Source organism: Leopardus geoffroyi, chromosome A1 (assembly GCF_018350155.1).
Source record: "Leopardus geoffroyi isolate Oge1 chromosome A1, O.geoffroyi_Oge1_pat1.0, whole genome shotgun sequence".
Classification (NCBI taxonomy): Eukaryota; Metazoa; Chordata; class Mammalia; order Carnivora; family Felidae; genus Leopardus; species Leopardus geoffroyi.
The window spans coordinates 232,825,036-232,840,105 of record NC_059326.1 but is presented as its reverse complement, the minus strand read 5'-3'; positions in this window follow the sequence as shown (position 1 = coordinate 232,840,105).

Genomic DNA, 15,070 nt, shown 5'->3' with positions numbered 1-15,070 from the left:
AGGCTCCAGGCTCTGAGCTGTCAGCACAGAGCCCAACATGGGGCTTGAACTCACGAACTGTGAGACCATGATCTGAGTCGAAGTCAGATGCTTAACTGACTGAGCTACCCAGGTGCTCCAATAAAATATTTTTTATGAAGGAAAAATGTATCACTTCTGGTATGACATCTTTACTGGAGATTAAAATTCATGTGGACATCGGCAGTGTCTAAAGACCACCTATCTTTTCGAAACTAATTATCCAAATAAAACTCTGACGTAGCACTGCTTCGTTTCAACTGGGTGGAGTCAAAAGTTACCTGGGCTGATCTCTCTTCATCTCTATTTTATTACTGTGTATACCATATGCCATGACATGTTATTACAGTTCATATATGTGTTACTGCCCTTGATTATTCATTGAGGTTAGGTTCATTCCTTGAAGATCTTTCCATTTCCAGTGTTTACCACCATGAATAACAATTTTCTACCAACAGGAACGTTCACTCAAATACAATATTTGGTTGAATGAATGCACGTTAACTCACTTCTGAATCTGCCACAAAAACTACTCTCAGTTTTCTAAAAGTTTTTGTCTAGTGAAATTCACCTTATTCAATAAATTCGCATCGTCCAGTTAGATAACTCAATAAAAGCCATGTTTCAGGCATTTTGTAACGTAGGCTTGGAAATTCAGTAAGAATGGCTTTATTGAATCACAATGCTTCAAGGCTTTCAAAATGATGCGGTCCTTACCTTTCATTAATAAGTGAGACAGCTGAAAATGTATCTATGTTTGCATTTTCCTACGTGGACTCTTTGTTCACCTTGCTCTTTTTCACTAAGTACACACAGACGATTACACCACAAGATGGACAGTTGTTTTCAGTCATTGTCATGCCTTCCGAGTTCTCCACTGGAGACTCTGACACTGTTGTTCGTGTCACACACGCACCTCCTTCTCACAGTTTTTGCTATTATGAATAGTGCTGCAATAAACAGCTTTATGTATACATCTTTCATTTTCCGTAAGCTTATCTTCGACATAGATTCTCAAAGAGAGGATTGATCGCGTTCTAAATTGTGCTCTGTGTTTCAAACTCCTTTTCGTGGATAAAGGCTCAGAAGTGGGATTGCCGGACAGTGCAGGTGCTGTATTTTTAGGTTTTTGAGGACTCTTCATACTGTGTTCTAAACTGGCCGCACGGTCTAGCTTTCCCACCAATAGCGTGTCAGCGTTTCAGTTTCTCCACATCCTCATCAACATTTTTCCTTTCTTTTTATAAGAGCCATTCCTCACAAGATATAGTATGTGCCTTGAGACAATTGGCTGTTCTGTTGTATAACCCAAGTGCCTGATCGCGGAGGCGATCACTTCAGAGAGGCCATCTTGAAAAAACACCGCCAGCCACCAGCAAGATAGAGAGCCAGGCCACCCCCCACTCTGAGGTTCCTTTGGTTTAGAGATCTTGGTTAACTCTGATAACTGACCATTTGTGCTATTTGTTTTTTCTCTTCCTGCACTTTGATTCCTGCCCTTCTGCTTTAAATTCACCAATAAATAGTGAGCCTGCAAAACCCTAGGCCCCTACCCTTGACCTGGGTGAAAACAGGACCCAAGGTCTGTGCTCTCTCTCCCTGTCTGGGGGCTCTCCCTGTGTGGCCCCAGGCGGGCTGAGTAATTTCCATACCTGAAAAATAAGGCATATTACTTATTTTCCCCCAAAGTTTCTTGATGATCATTGTTGAGGGCATTTTGTTGTTCTAAGAACCACAAAGGACGGCCCATCGACTACGTGAGTTAGCGATAGGCTAGGACTAGCACAAAATATGGGTGTGAGATGTTGTCTCATTGTGGTCTGGGGTTGCATTTCCCTGACAATCAGTGCAATGCATATTTTCCCTTGATAAAACTGCTAGACTAGAAATATATACAAGGTACAAGCTGTATTGCCAAATTTTCAAAAGTACAGAACTTTGGAAGGATTAAAGGCGTGAACGAAACTGGTGGACAGAGCTAGGTGTTAACTGGGTCACCACCTGAGTTTCTTTGGTAGTGTCTGGGCCAAACAGCCAGAGCATCCGCCGTGGAGGCAATGTTATCAAGGGGAGTTCAGAGTCTACTGTGTGTTATAAAAAAAAGCTCAGTTCCCATTTTTGACCTTAGGTAGGGATTATGATATTTTCCTTTTCTAATCTGTAAACAAAATTTCAACATGCGTGTCTTGCCACGGAAACCCTTCATGGAGTTCTCTATTCCCGAATTTATTTAGAACTCTATTCGTGGATGCATCTGCAGTCTCAGAGCTGAAAGGGAAGTTATTAGTCAAGAAGTATGACCACTGTCCTTCCAAATGAGAACCTGTAAGTCTAGATGTTTGATTGCTTATCATGATCAGAGGCTACGGGTTTATGGGTTAGAAACACACTGCAGTTCAATATTTAAGTGAAACAGGGAGAGCTGGCTTCGTGAAAGGGCACTTAAGAGGCAGTAAGAGCCTGTATGACATAAGTCCTAATGACGGGGAGAACACAGAAGTAAGAAATAATTCCACCGATCAAAGGAGGGATGTGGAGACTTGCAACACAGTGAAGGGAGGCTTTAACCAACATCCTCCCAAGGGCAGGTGTCTGATGGACAGACACACTCCGGGAAGTTACAGCAGACAATTTACCTCCTATTGTGCAAGCCCCTCCCCTGATTCCCCATTGGCTGAGAACTACAGAGCTTACAGCCTTGCCCAGAAGTCGCCTATGCCCAGCGGAGGCAAAAAGTAGTCTGACTGCACACTCCTTGAGGTGACGCAGACGTCAGTTCTTTAGCGCATGCTCATTGCAAAGCCCCCAAAAAATAAGCCTGCGAAATCAAGAGGGGAAGAAGAACCGGGAAGTGTGAAGTGTCTTAAGGGTTTGGGATTCCATCGTGGGGGAGGGCAGTCTACCTATTTCCAATAGGTTGTACACCTATTGTTAACTAGTCAGCACAGCTTTTATTTAGTATTTCTGAAAATGAATCCTCTCACTTACTTCTCATAACAGGCAAAAGGGAAATGTGGATACAATTACATGTCCTTATAACCTGCAGCCCATCGCCAAATACTTGATGTTGGCAGAGTATAACATTCCTCCAGGAACTCCCAACTGTCTTCAGGTTAACGCATTACTAGAAGGAAAACCAACCTTAACATGACAATAACTAGGCCTCCAGGATCCTGAGAGTCTTTTTTAGCATATGATATTCCTTTTGGAAACTTCCCCTTGCCTTTACCTCCCCCAACTCCCAAGTATATGATCAGTCACTGTTCACAATCCCAGGGCAGCTCTTTCTGCCCATGGGTTCTGTCTTCCTGCTTTAATAAAACCACCTTTTTGCACCGAAGATGTCTCAAGAATTGTTTTTCTGCCATCGGCTTTGAACCCCAACATTTTCCATATGACTAGCAACAACGACCCATGAACGATAACCAAGATTGGGCTCTGCATGTTTTCAATTGCCTGATCAATTCAGTTAGTGGCATTTCCTATCAGAGAAGAAGTTTATTAAATCCATTTATGGGATAACAGGAAACTTGTATTTGAGCAGGTCTTTTGCAGGAAATAAACCAATGGGCTTCTCCATGCTTGAAACACAGCTCTGACGCTGCTGTTTCCCATGATTTGTTTAACCCTTATTCACTTTGTTAGTCCTCATTTTCTCTGGAAATATATAAATAGATATAATTCATTGCACATGCTACTGTTGTGCTTTTTGTTCCAATGTTCAGAAAAAGCTAAACTATCATCATGTTATCAGTTAAAATCATAAATACCACTTTTTACTTTACTGGATATGTAGATACTTCTATGACTTCATTTTCTAGAACTGATTTTATTCTGCCTGCCTACAGCTCTTGGAATTTTTGTCCCCCCCAACCCCCCCCCCCCCCAAAAAAAAACACATGTAAGAAGTAAGCCTGTTGGAATTAATTTCAGCTTATGATTAGTTATACATATATATATATATATGCACACATATATACATATATATCATATTATTTCACCATTTGAAGTAGTTTAATTTTTATTCATTATCTGAACATTGAATTTTTTCCTACAGTAGGTATATAAAGTCAATATCCACAATATTAACAGCTCTGAATTAGCTAGCCTTACATTTGTATCAGTTATGGCTGGGTAGTATTTGTTCTCATAGTTAATAAAGCCATTACTTACGGGGGGTTCTTGGGTGGCTCAGTCAGTTAAACATCTGACTGTTGATCTCAGCTCAGGTCTTGATCTCAGAGTCCTGAGTTCAACCTCTGTGCTGGGGATAGAGCCTACTTAACACAAAAAGGAAAAAAAATACTGTTACTTATAGACATTAATGACATATTACCTTTTCTTTTTATGGTGTTCATCTTTGTTGTTCTTGTTCTGTGGTTGTGGTTATGGTTTCTATCACTATTTTCCAGGTCATTGTGCCATTATGATCTATGAACACTGGCTAAACCATGAACATTCTTTTTCATTCCATGAGTTAATGGCTTTCATTTTTAATTTTACCTCCTTTGGAATTGGAGAGTTTTTTTTTGGTATTAGAAAGAAATGACCTTTCCATTAGAACAACTCAAAGGGAAGCATACTAAAATCAACACTATAAGTTTCTTTAATTAGTACATTAGTCTCTTTCCATGCTGATAAGTGAAGTAAAATTGCATTTTTCTGACCTTTAACAAAGGCATAGGAGAAACCTTCTTCCTTCGTTAGAATTAAATACTTTGGTATGTACCAATATATTCAGTGGCTATTCAGAAAATTATGAAATTTTTATGACAACGTTAATTGTATCTGAAAAAATTCTACCCTGCACTGATATGTCTGTATTCAACTGCAGAAACAGAAGAGACCGGAGATGCTAGATCGTTACCCCTGTTGCCATCATCATTACGAGATTCTTGTTTAGAATATCTTTAGTATCCAAATTAGTCTTTCCCAGCAGCAATAGTTTGAATATGCAACACCTGGTGCTTTCTTGCCGGTCACCTTGCTCATTGTCCTTTGTCCCGGAAGGCTCCCGTCTTAGAATTCCAGAAGTTCTTTTACTGTGATAGCTTTAAGCATGGCTGTGAAGTCTTTGGAGCTCCTTCCACCAACAGCAGAGTCTAATTTCTCTTTCCTTGAATGTGGACACTTGTAATGAAAACAATGAAGCAAAATTAAAATTCATTACTTCTAAAGATAGGTGAGAAAAAAATAATACTGCTTTTGCAAGGCACTCTCTTCCTCTTCAGATATGTGCTTAATTAGGCCAATATGGAAGCGCTCAGCCTGCCCTAATGTCACCATGCATGAGAGGCCACACAAGGAGGACATGTGCAAGAGATGCCCCAAGTTCATCAGTGCCCTGCTGATTGTCTGAGTATCAACCGTCTTTAGCTCCTTCCAGCCCCGGGATTCAAGGCTGCCATAATTACTGCAACTTTAGCAGAGATGACACTATCCTCTTCTCCCTGTCCAAATTCCTGACCTACAGAATCTGTAAGCATAAGAGATGATCATTATATGCCAGTGTTAATTTGTTTTGCAGTCGTAGAAATGGAAATTCCTCTAACATAGGTTCTTAGAAACCTTACCAGTCCATGGATACCACAGGTCCCTTTGCCCACTCTTTCTCCCATATCTTATTTTAAATCAATTTGCTGGCCCCTGGGTAGCTTAGTTGGTCAAATGCCCGAATCTTGGTTTTGGCCCAGGTCATGATCTCACGGTTCCTGGGTTCAGGCCCGCATTGGGCTCCATGCTGATCGTGTGAAGCCTGTTTGGGATTCTGTCTCTCTACCCCTCCTCTCTCTCTCTCTCTTCTCAAAATAGATAAATAAACTTTAAAAAAGGAAAATAAATCAATTTTCTAATCAATAATGGCATATTAAAGCACATATGTGAACATTAAAATTACTTCTATTTTAGAAGCTAAGTATGAAGTTACAGATTTTTTCCTATGCTTTGAACATGTTTAATTCCAATAAAATATAACTTTTGCTTACATTTTAAAAATAATTATTTCCTTTTCCTTTTTAGTCAATGATTGTGATGGGATAAAGCCCTTAAGTGTCATATGAGACAAATTTTATAAGCAAATCCTTCTTTCTAAGTTTATCCTTCACTCATTATCGAGATAGGTGAATGTTCAGCAATGAGTACCAAGTGCTGTTGGATGTTTCCAAAGATGAGGAATGGCAGAGACTGCAGACCATTTGACATGGCTGGTGGTAGCCTTGGTGAGGCGCCCTTAAGTGGAATTTCCAGAGAACCAGTGGATTGAAGGATTAATAAGATAGGGAAAATTAAGGGAGGGAGCAGAGCTACATTAAGATTTTAGCTATGAAGCTGAGAGGTAAAACCACAATTTTAAGCAAACAGGGAACCAAAAGAAATCATTGATTGTTCATTTTGCTCTTTCTTAAGATGACGGGTCCTTGAGGATATTTACATTTTCTATTGTAGGACTCAGTAGAGACAGGGGTTGGCAATATAGGACGTAGTAAAGACAGAAAAGAGATCAAGGTCCCTTGACTAAGGGTAAATGAACTTCCTATTGAAGGGTTTGGTCTAGACACCAGAAAGGGCATCCCTTTCATTATAATAGGAAATGAGAGCAAATGTTATCAAATATCAAATAGAACATTAAACCTAACTTGCCAAAAATGTGAATCTTAAAGTATTGACAAAATGAAAGGAAATAAAGGACAATGTAGAGAATGTTTACCAAATTGGAGGACCTGCGCTAGAAAAGTAAGGAATAAGATGGGAACAATTCCTATCTCCTGCTCTTCCAAGGGAAGACAAAAGAAATACAAATATGTAGGAAGCAGAGCCTCCATGGCTCACCAGGAGGCCTTGCTGCAGAGAGGTGTCCATCAGATGTCCTTTCTTTTCTCCCGATGAAAGAAACAAAAGGATGTTGGCATACCTTTAATGAATTCAAAGCCCCTCTATTCCAAGAATATAGTCCTACCTTCTCGACACGCCTCCTACTTCTTTGACACAATGCAAATAGATAAATCTTCTTAATGCAGTCACATTTGCCACTAACTTTGTGTCAGGGCATGTATAAAGATCGTCCACCTTACATCATCCATTTTATAGCTACGTAATGTACATTCTGTGCGTGAACCCACAAATCTATGAGTAAAAGTAAAACATAAATGTAATATTTTCACTTGCATTCAATTGCTTTGACAAGTAAAGCTAATGGGTTAGTTTAACGTTCCAAGAGAGTCTGTGGGGAGTGAACAAGTACAATAATAGAGTGACCTTTCAAAGCTGTTTCTACGGCGCATACAAATTCCTGCAGTATCTATTTTCCAACTGGGTTTACCTCATCTCAAAAATATGATGGAAGACATGAGGTTCAAAACGTCTTTTTATTGTCTTCGCTCTGTGTTAAATTATTACCAGAGTTGATTAAAAGCTCCAACACTAACAGAGAAGTCAAATCATGAAAATTTCACACTTGAGACTATCAGCATTTATGAGGCTCTGGTTTGGAAATATTCAGTTTTCCCAGCTTGCATTGTGCCATAGAAATAACTGTCCACCTCCACCAAATATCATTTGGACATTAGTGTCTAAAGAAGTATTTGTTATCTAGATAGTCATTATTTTTCAAGCATAAAGTAAATAACGTTAGTAATTTTTTTTCTGGTGGTCTTTATTAATATTACTTTTTATTTCTTTTTTTGTTTGTTTTGGTTATTTATTTATTTATTTATTTATTTATTTATTTATTAAATTTACATCCAAATTGGGGCGCCTGGGTGGCTCAGTCAGCTAAGCGTCTGACTTCAGCCCAGGTCATGATCTCACAATTCATGAGTTCGAGCCCCACGTCAGGCTCTGTGCTGACAGCTTGGAGCCTGGAGCCTGCTTTGGATTCTGTGTCTCCCTCTCTCTCTGCTCCTCCCCCAGCTCACGTTCATACTCTGTCCCTGTCAAAAATAAATAAACTTAAAAAAATTAAATTTACATCCAAATTAGTTAGCATATAGTGCAACAATGATTCCAGGAGTAGACTCCTTAGTGCCCCTTACCCATTTAGCCCATCCCCCCTCCCACCACCCCTCCAGGAACCCTCTGTTTGTTCTCCATATTTGTGCGTCTCTTCTGTTTTGTCCTCCTCCCAGTTTTTGTATTATTTTTGTTTCCCTTCCCTTAAGTTCATCTGTTTTGTCTCTTAAAGTCCTCATATGAGTGAAATCATATGATACTTGTCTTTCTCTGACTAATTTCACTTAGCATAATACCCTCCAGTTCCATCCACGTAGCTGCAAATGGCAAGATTTCATTCTTTTTGATTGCCGAGTAATACTCCATTGTATAAATATACCACATTTTCTTTATCCATTCATCCCTCGATGGACATTCGGGCTCTTTCCATACTTTGGCTATTGTTGATAGTGCTGCTATAAACATGGGGTGCATGTGTCCCTTCGAAACAGCACACCTGCATCCCATGGATAAATGCCTAGTAGTGCAATTGCTGGGTCATAGGGTAGTTCTATTTTTAGTTTTGTGAGGAACCTCCATACTGTTTTCCAGAGTGGCTGCACCAGCTTGCATTCCCATACATTTTATTTCTTAATGCTTTTCTGCATGAGTGACAGGAGTCTACTGAAGATCTAGGCCATGGTCCATACCAAAATTCCCAAGTATAGTACTTTGTGAAGTAGAACTGTAGTTATCAGCATTTATCCGTATTCCCCCCATGTTACCCCCAACACACACACACACAATATTCGAGGAATAAAACAAAGATAAGGTGTAGAAAACTGTCGAAAAATGAACTCAAGTAAAAGGATGAGGTAATACCAGAAATTCAGGAGTCCCATGGACGCGCATGGTCTCATAAAGGCAAGGTGGAAAAACATCAGAACAGGTGTAGTGGCTATTATTTGAGAGGTAAGGACTATTACCTATGTGTGCAAAGGTAGCCAATCCATCTACAGGGTGCAGGATAGATAAGGCTCACCTACCATTAGAAGGTGGCACCATTGGAAGAGCCATTGGCTTTTCAAATAATTTGTTGTTACAATCAACAATTCACTCAACTCTTTGAAGCTTAGTTTCTTTATCTACAGAATGCCAGGGATTGATTAGATATTTTAGAAGCTTCTAATATATATAAACCCACTTACATGTATTTGACTTACTAAAATTTTTAGAATATTTGCCTCTGTTTATAAGGGATATTGGTCAGTGGATTTCTTTGCACGAAATTTCTTTTTCTGGTTTGGATATCAGAAGATTTAGCATCATAGAATGAGTTGAGAAGCACTCCCTCCTTTCCAATTTTCTAGGATAGTTTGCATGGATTTAGTATTACATCTTCCTTAGGTATTTCTTAGAATTTGCATTGAAGCCATCTGGACCTGGTGCTTATGGGAAGGATTTTAACCACGAATTCAACTCCTTTGATATATAAAGTTCCACTCAATTTTTTATTTCTTCTCATATATGTTTGGTTATTTATTTAAGTAATTGTTCAATTTTATCTAACCTAAAAAATTTATTGTTGCAAAATTAATTGTATTATTTCCTTAAAATTCTTTTGATACTTAAAGATTTTATAGTGATATCCCGTTTTTGAGTATTTTGATAATTCTTATCTTCTCTTTTCTTTTTTTTTATTTCTTTTTTAAATTTTTTTTTTCCAACGTTTATTTATTTTTGGGACAGAGAGAGACAGAGCATGAACGGGGCAGGGGCAGAGAGAGAGGGAGACACAGAATCGGAAACAGGCTCCAGGCTCCGAGCCATCAGCCCAGAGCCTGACGCGGGGCTCGAACTCACGGACCGCGAGATCGTGACCTGGCTGAAGTCGGACGCTTAACCGACTGCGCCACCCAGGCGCCCCTCTTCTCTTTTCTGTCTACACTGTCTAGCTAGAAGTTTATCAATTTTATTGATATTCTTAAAGGACCAGATTGTTTATTTCATAGATGATTTCTTTTGTTTTCCTGTTATCCAATTCATTACTGTTGCTTTTTATCTTTATTATTTTTTCTACTTAGTTAAGTTTGATTTGTTTGATGTGATGTTTTCCTAGTTTCTTAAGGTAAAAGCTGAAGTCACAGATTTTAGGCCTTTCTCTTTTTCAATCAAGAATTTGTTAGTGTAAAATTCCCTATATATACTGCTTTAGCTGTGTTTTTATTTTCTTTCAGTACAAAATAATCTTTATTTTTTTATTTATTTATTTTTTTATTTTTGGGACAGAGAGAGACAGAGCATGAACGGGGGAGGGGCAGAGAGAGAGGGAGACACAGAATCGGAAGCAGGCTCCAGGCTCTGAGCCATCAGCCCAGAGCCTGACGCGGGGCTCGAAGTCACGGACTGCGAGATCGTGACCTGGCTGAAGTCGGACGCTTAACCGACTGCGCCACCCAGGCGTCCCCAAAATAATCTTTAATTTCCCTTTTGGTTCCTTTTTGCCTGGTGGGTTTTTCAGAAATATATTTAGGTTCCAAATGTTTGGTGATATTTTTTCTGATGCTTTTCTGTTAGTATTTTACAATTTATTTCCATTTGAGTTCTAAAGCATACTTTGTATCATTGAAATCCTTACAAATTTATTGATGCTTGATATTGGCTTACCACATGATTTATATTGGTAAGTATTCTGTGTTCACTAAGACTGTATTCTAATGTATGTAATGTTCTAGAAATGTCAGTCAGTTCAAATTTGCTGCAAGTTTGGTCCTTGATTTTCGGCCTCCCTGGTCTATCAATTACTGGGGGATGGGTGTTGAAGTCTTTACTATAATTGTGTATGTGTCTCTCTCCTTTCTATGGCCCTGAAATTGGGTGTATGGACGTATAAATTATTGAGTCATCTTGTTGATTAGACATCTGAAGGTAATCAGAAAAAGTGAACAGAAACCTATTATCTCAGTTGCCCTTGACTGAAGTTCAGCATATTTAAAAAGAAGGTTTTTAAACCTTCTTTTGTTTGTTTGTTTGTTTGTTGGTTGTTGTTTTTCCTGTTGAATACCTTGAGTTCATAGAAACAAACTGATGATTATGGAGAAGCAATTTAAGTTTCTGGGGGAAGTCCTGAGGGCAGGTGGAGGGGTCAGCATAATGGGGAGGGCTCTCCTGAGAGTTGGGATGAAGAGGTTGTCCAGTGGCAGGGTGGCCAAAATGGGACCTTGCAGAGCCGAAATATCAAAGATGGAACTGATATTATCTGTGGATGTATGGCATAAATATTTCCCATATTGAGTCCTCAAATCTACATTAAAGTCTGCTTTTATGTCAGTGCTCCCTGTTCAAATAGCATCTTTTTGGTCACTTCAGAAAAGTTTTCAGTTTCAAGTCTGAGTCACCATGGTGATGCTGAGATGAGGCCCGCATGCAAGAACGTGGTCAGCGTTGGCCATCACAATGGGGGTGCCTGAGAGTTTAAGATAATTTAGGAAGCTTTGGACTTTCCCAAACCATGGAATTTAGGTCTGGTGGCATTCACATCTATCCCAGGTGGGAGACAGAATTTCAGCAAAGACAAAGATTTTTCATCATCAAACACGTTAGATCTGCCTTTTTCCAGAAGTGAGTACTATGAGAAAGAACTTTAATTTAACTTTTTTTAATTTAAAATAAAATTCCTACAAAATGTACTGCTTTCTATGCTCACTATAGGAAATCCCAAAGGTAAGGCATACCATTGGTGACATTGAATAATTTGCCCTTTGTCTGGTCAGATGTTTTCTGGTTATAGTTTCGAGAACCACAATATATAGGTTTATACATTTATTACGCTAGGATTTCCACACATATGCCTACAATGACTCATAGGGTCATTTGAAGGAAATTTACATTTAGCCGAAGGAAGCCCTTAGAGCCTTTACTTACATGGTTTGAGTTTTCTTTACAGCTTTCCATATGCCCGGACTTTAACAATCTGTCACACGGATTAAAAAAAAAAATCATTTGCAATTGCCCAAATTTGCTTCAGCATGGAGAAAATCTACCCAGAAATGTTTGGAGAGAATTAAAATGCAAACCAGCATGTTAGGGCACACACACTGAGTATGAATTAAAGTATGCTACCTTCTTGACATGGGAATTTTCTGAGGAACAGTGGGGCTCTTTTCTAAAGTCAGTAGTATTCACTGAGCTACAGGATCCTTGAGTCATTCAGGGCAACATGTGGGGAGCTGCCAGGGTAAAATGGGAATGGGTGTGTTGCCAGCAGTGAAATGCCCCCTGAGATGGAATAGCCTCAGAATAAAGGGTGAAATAAGTAAGAGCTACTAGTAACTTAGAGAAATCTTGAAAAACTCTTCAAATTCAAAACCCATCATCCATTGGGGAATTGGGACTAGTTATGGACAATACAACTTTCCTGAATCTGAAATTTACAAATGAAGTTTAAAAACCGGCCAGACAAGGGGCGTCTGGGTGGCTAAGTCGGTTACGTGTCCAACTCTTGATCTCCTCTCTGGTCCTGATTTCCATGGGTTGTGGCACTGAGCCCACGTGGGGCTCTGTGCTAATTGCACAGAACCCGCTTAGAATTCTCTCTCCCTCTCTCTGCTCCTCCCCTGCTCAAGCTCTCTCTCTCTCTTGCTCTCGAAATAAATAAATACACTTAAAAAAAAAAAGGAAGACAAAAATTCCCAATTTCCAGAAACCGATATATGGGAAAGGTTAAGGCACTGGATTCATGCCTGCGGTAATACAGCTTCACTATTAGGCCCATTATTTCACTTCTCCGAGCATCGGTCCTTCATCTAGGAGACAGAGATAATGATGGTGCCTCCTGATGAGGTTGCCATAAGACTAATGAAACAAAATACGAGTATAAAAATACGCAGAACTAATCACTGCTCAAAGTCAATGTTCAATAAATGTTTGCTCTTATGACGAACCAATTCCTGACCAAAGGAAGAACCTTCAACACCTTCTCAACTGGCTATGTGTGTGTAAATGTATCCCTTCTTGCCAGTCCACGTAGAGCGGGGATCGTTTAATAATGCCTGGTTAGTGGACTTCATGGCTCGGATGGAGCGTGCTTTTCTCTGGACGAAGTACATGATAAACTATCACTGTCATGTGATGGCGAGTTGTCAGTAAAATCTAAGGTTCATTTAACTCAGCTCTCGATTGATAGTCACATTTCAAAGTTCCCTAGTTTTCAGAAAGGCACCAGAAGCCACCCACCCCTGCACTTCCTGGAAGGGTGACCCTGGTCTCAGTGGGGTAGAAAAGTGCTCAATGACTACACCGGGGTTGACATCTTGGTGGTGGTTCTTGCCCTCTGCCAGCCCAGGTGACCTCCTCCTGGGCTTGGCCTTAGGACTTCCTGGGAGCCAAGGACAACCTGGGGTGAAAAGTCTGATTCCCAACTCTCTCATTTGTCTACACAGCACAGACGCTTTACAGGAGAACTGAGTGCCAGCCCGCACCTAGAAACGCTGTCCACATTCACAGGGGATGTGTTTTTCACGCCCTGCTCTTCTCAGGATGCCATTTTTATCATTCATAATTCTCCACCTATATACAGGAAAGAAATACAAAATAATCGGAAGAGAAATATTATTTGCATCATTTGGGATTTCCAAACAAATCATTGAAGGAAGGAAGGAATAAATGAATTTGTCTCTGATCCACTGACACATTTCTGGCATTGAGGACAGTGCCTGGCACAAAAAAAAAACGAGCTCAAAACCACCACGTGTCTGAATCACTGGATAAGTGATGTGGTCTGAGCACAAGCCTAAGGGTAAGTGTAATGCCGGCCATTTCCCCACGATGACAGTGCTTTGAGGATCCAAAGGTGATTAAGACACGATCCCTGCCATCAAGCAATTAATTCTCCTGAATTATACTGTCCAAGCTGTGGTTTTAAATCACTGTCTTAAGTTGTCGTTTACATACCAAAATTCCACCCACTGAAAATGTACCATTCAGTGAGTTTTAGAAAATTGAGGGAGTCACGCAATCTTTATAGCACAACTCAGTTTTAGATTTCTTGTGGCTGTTTTTCAGCTAATCCCTATTGCTAACCAAACCCTTCGCCCGGATAACCACGAATTTGGTGGCCGTCTCTATAATTGTGCTGTTTCTAGACATTTCATATTAGTAGAATTCTACAGTGGACAGTCTTTGTGACTGGCTTCTTTCCCTTAGCATAGTCTTGCGGAGGCACTTCTGTGTTGTTGCACGTATCACTAGTTTGTTCTGTTTTGTTAATGAGTAATATTGCAATATGTGGCTATACTTCATATTGTTTCTCTATTTACTGATGGATGCACGTGATTTTGACTGTCATGAATAATGCCACTGTCAGATACCACCTGCAAGTCTCTGTGTGAACATAGGTTTTCATTTCTTGTGGGTTAGACTCGGGATGGAATCGTTGGGCCACTTGATAAGTGTATGTTTAATACTGTAAAAAGCTGCCAAACTGTCTTCCAAAGTGTCATTCTACATTCTTAACAGCAATAAACAACAGGTCTAGTTGATTTTTTTTTGTAATATAAGTCCTTGTTAGCACTTCGTAAACTCCTTTATTATTATTATTATTATTATTATAGCCTCCCTAGTGTGTATATAGGAGTATTTCATTGTGACTTCAACTTGCATTTCCCAAGTGACTAATGATGGTGTACGTATTTTCATGTGCTTATTAGCTATTCTCGTATCGTCCTTTGTGAAATTATTTTCAAATATTTTACTTATTTTTTAACTTGACAAATTTTTTGAATTACAGTTATTGAATTGTAACAGGTCTTTATATATTCTGGCTATGCATTCTTTACCAGATGAATGAGTTGCAAATATTTTCTTCTAATTTGATGAAGCACAGTTATCAGTATCATAACGGCTTATATATATATACTTATATATATAAGTATATATATATATAAGTATATATATATAAGTATATATAAGTATAAATATATAAGTATATATATATATAAGTATATATATATATATAAGTATATATATAAGTTTATATATATATATATATAAGTATATATATATAAGTTTATATACATATAAGTATATATATAAGTATATATATATACTTATATATGTAAGTATATAA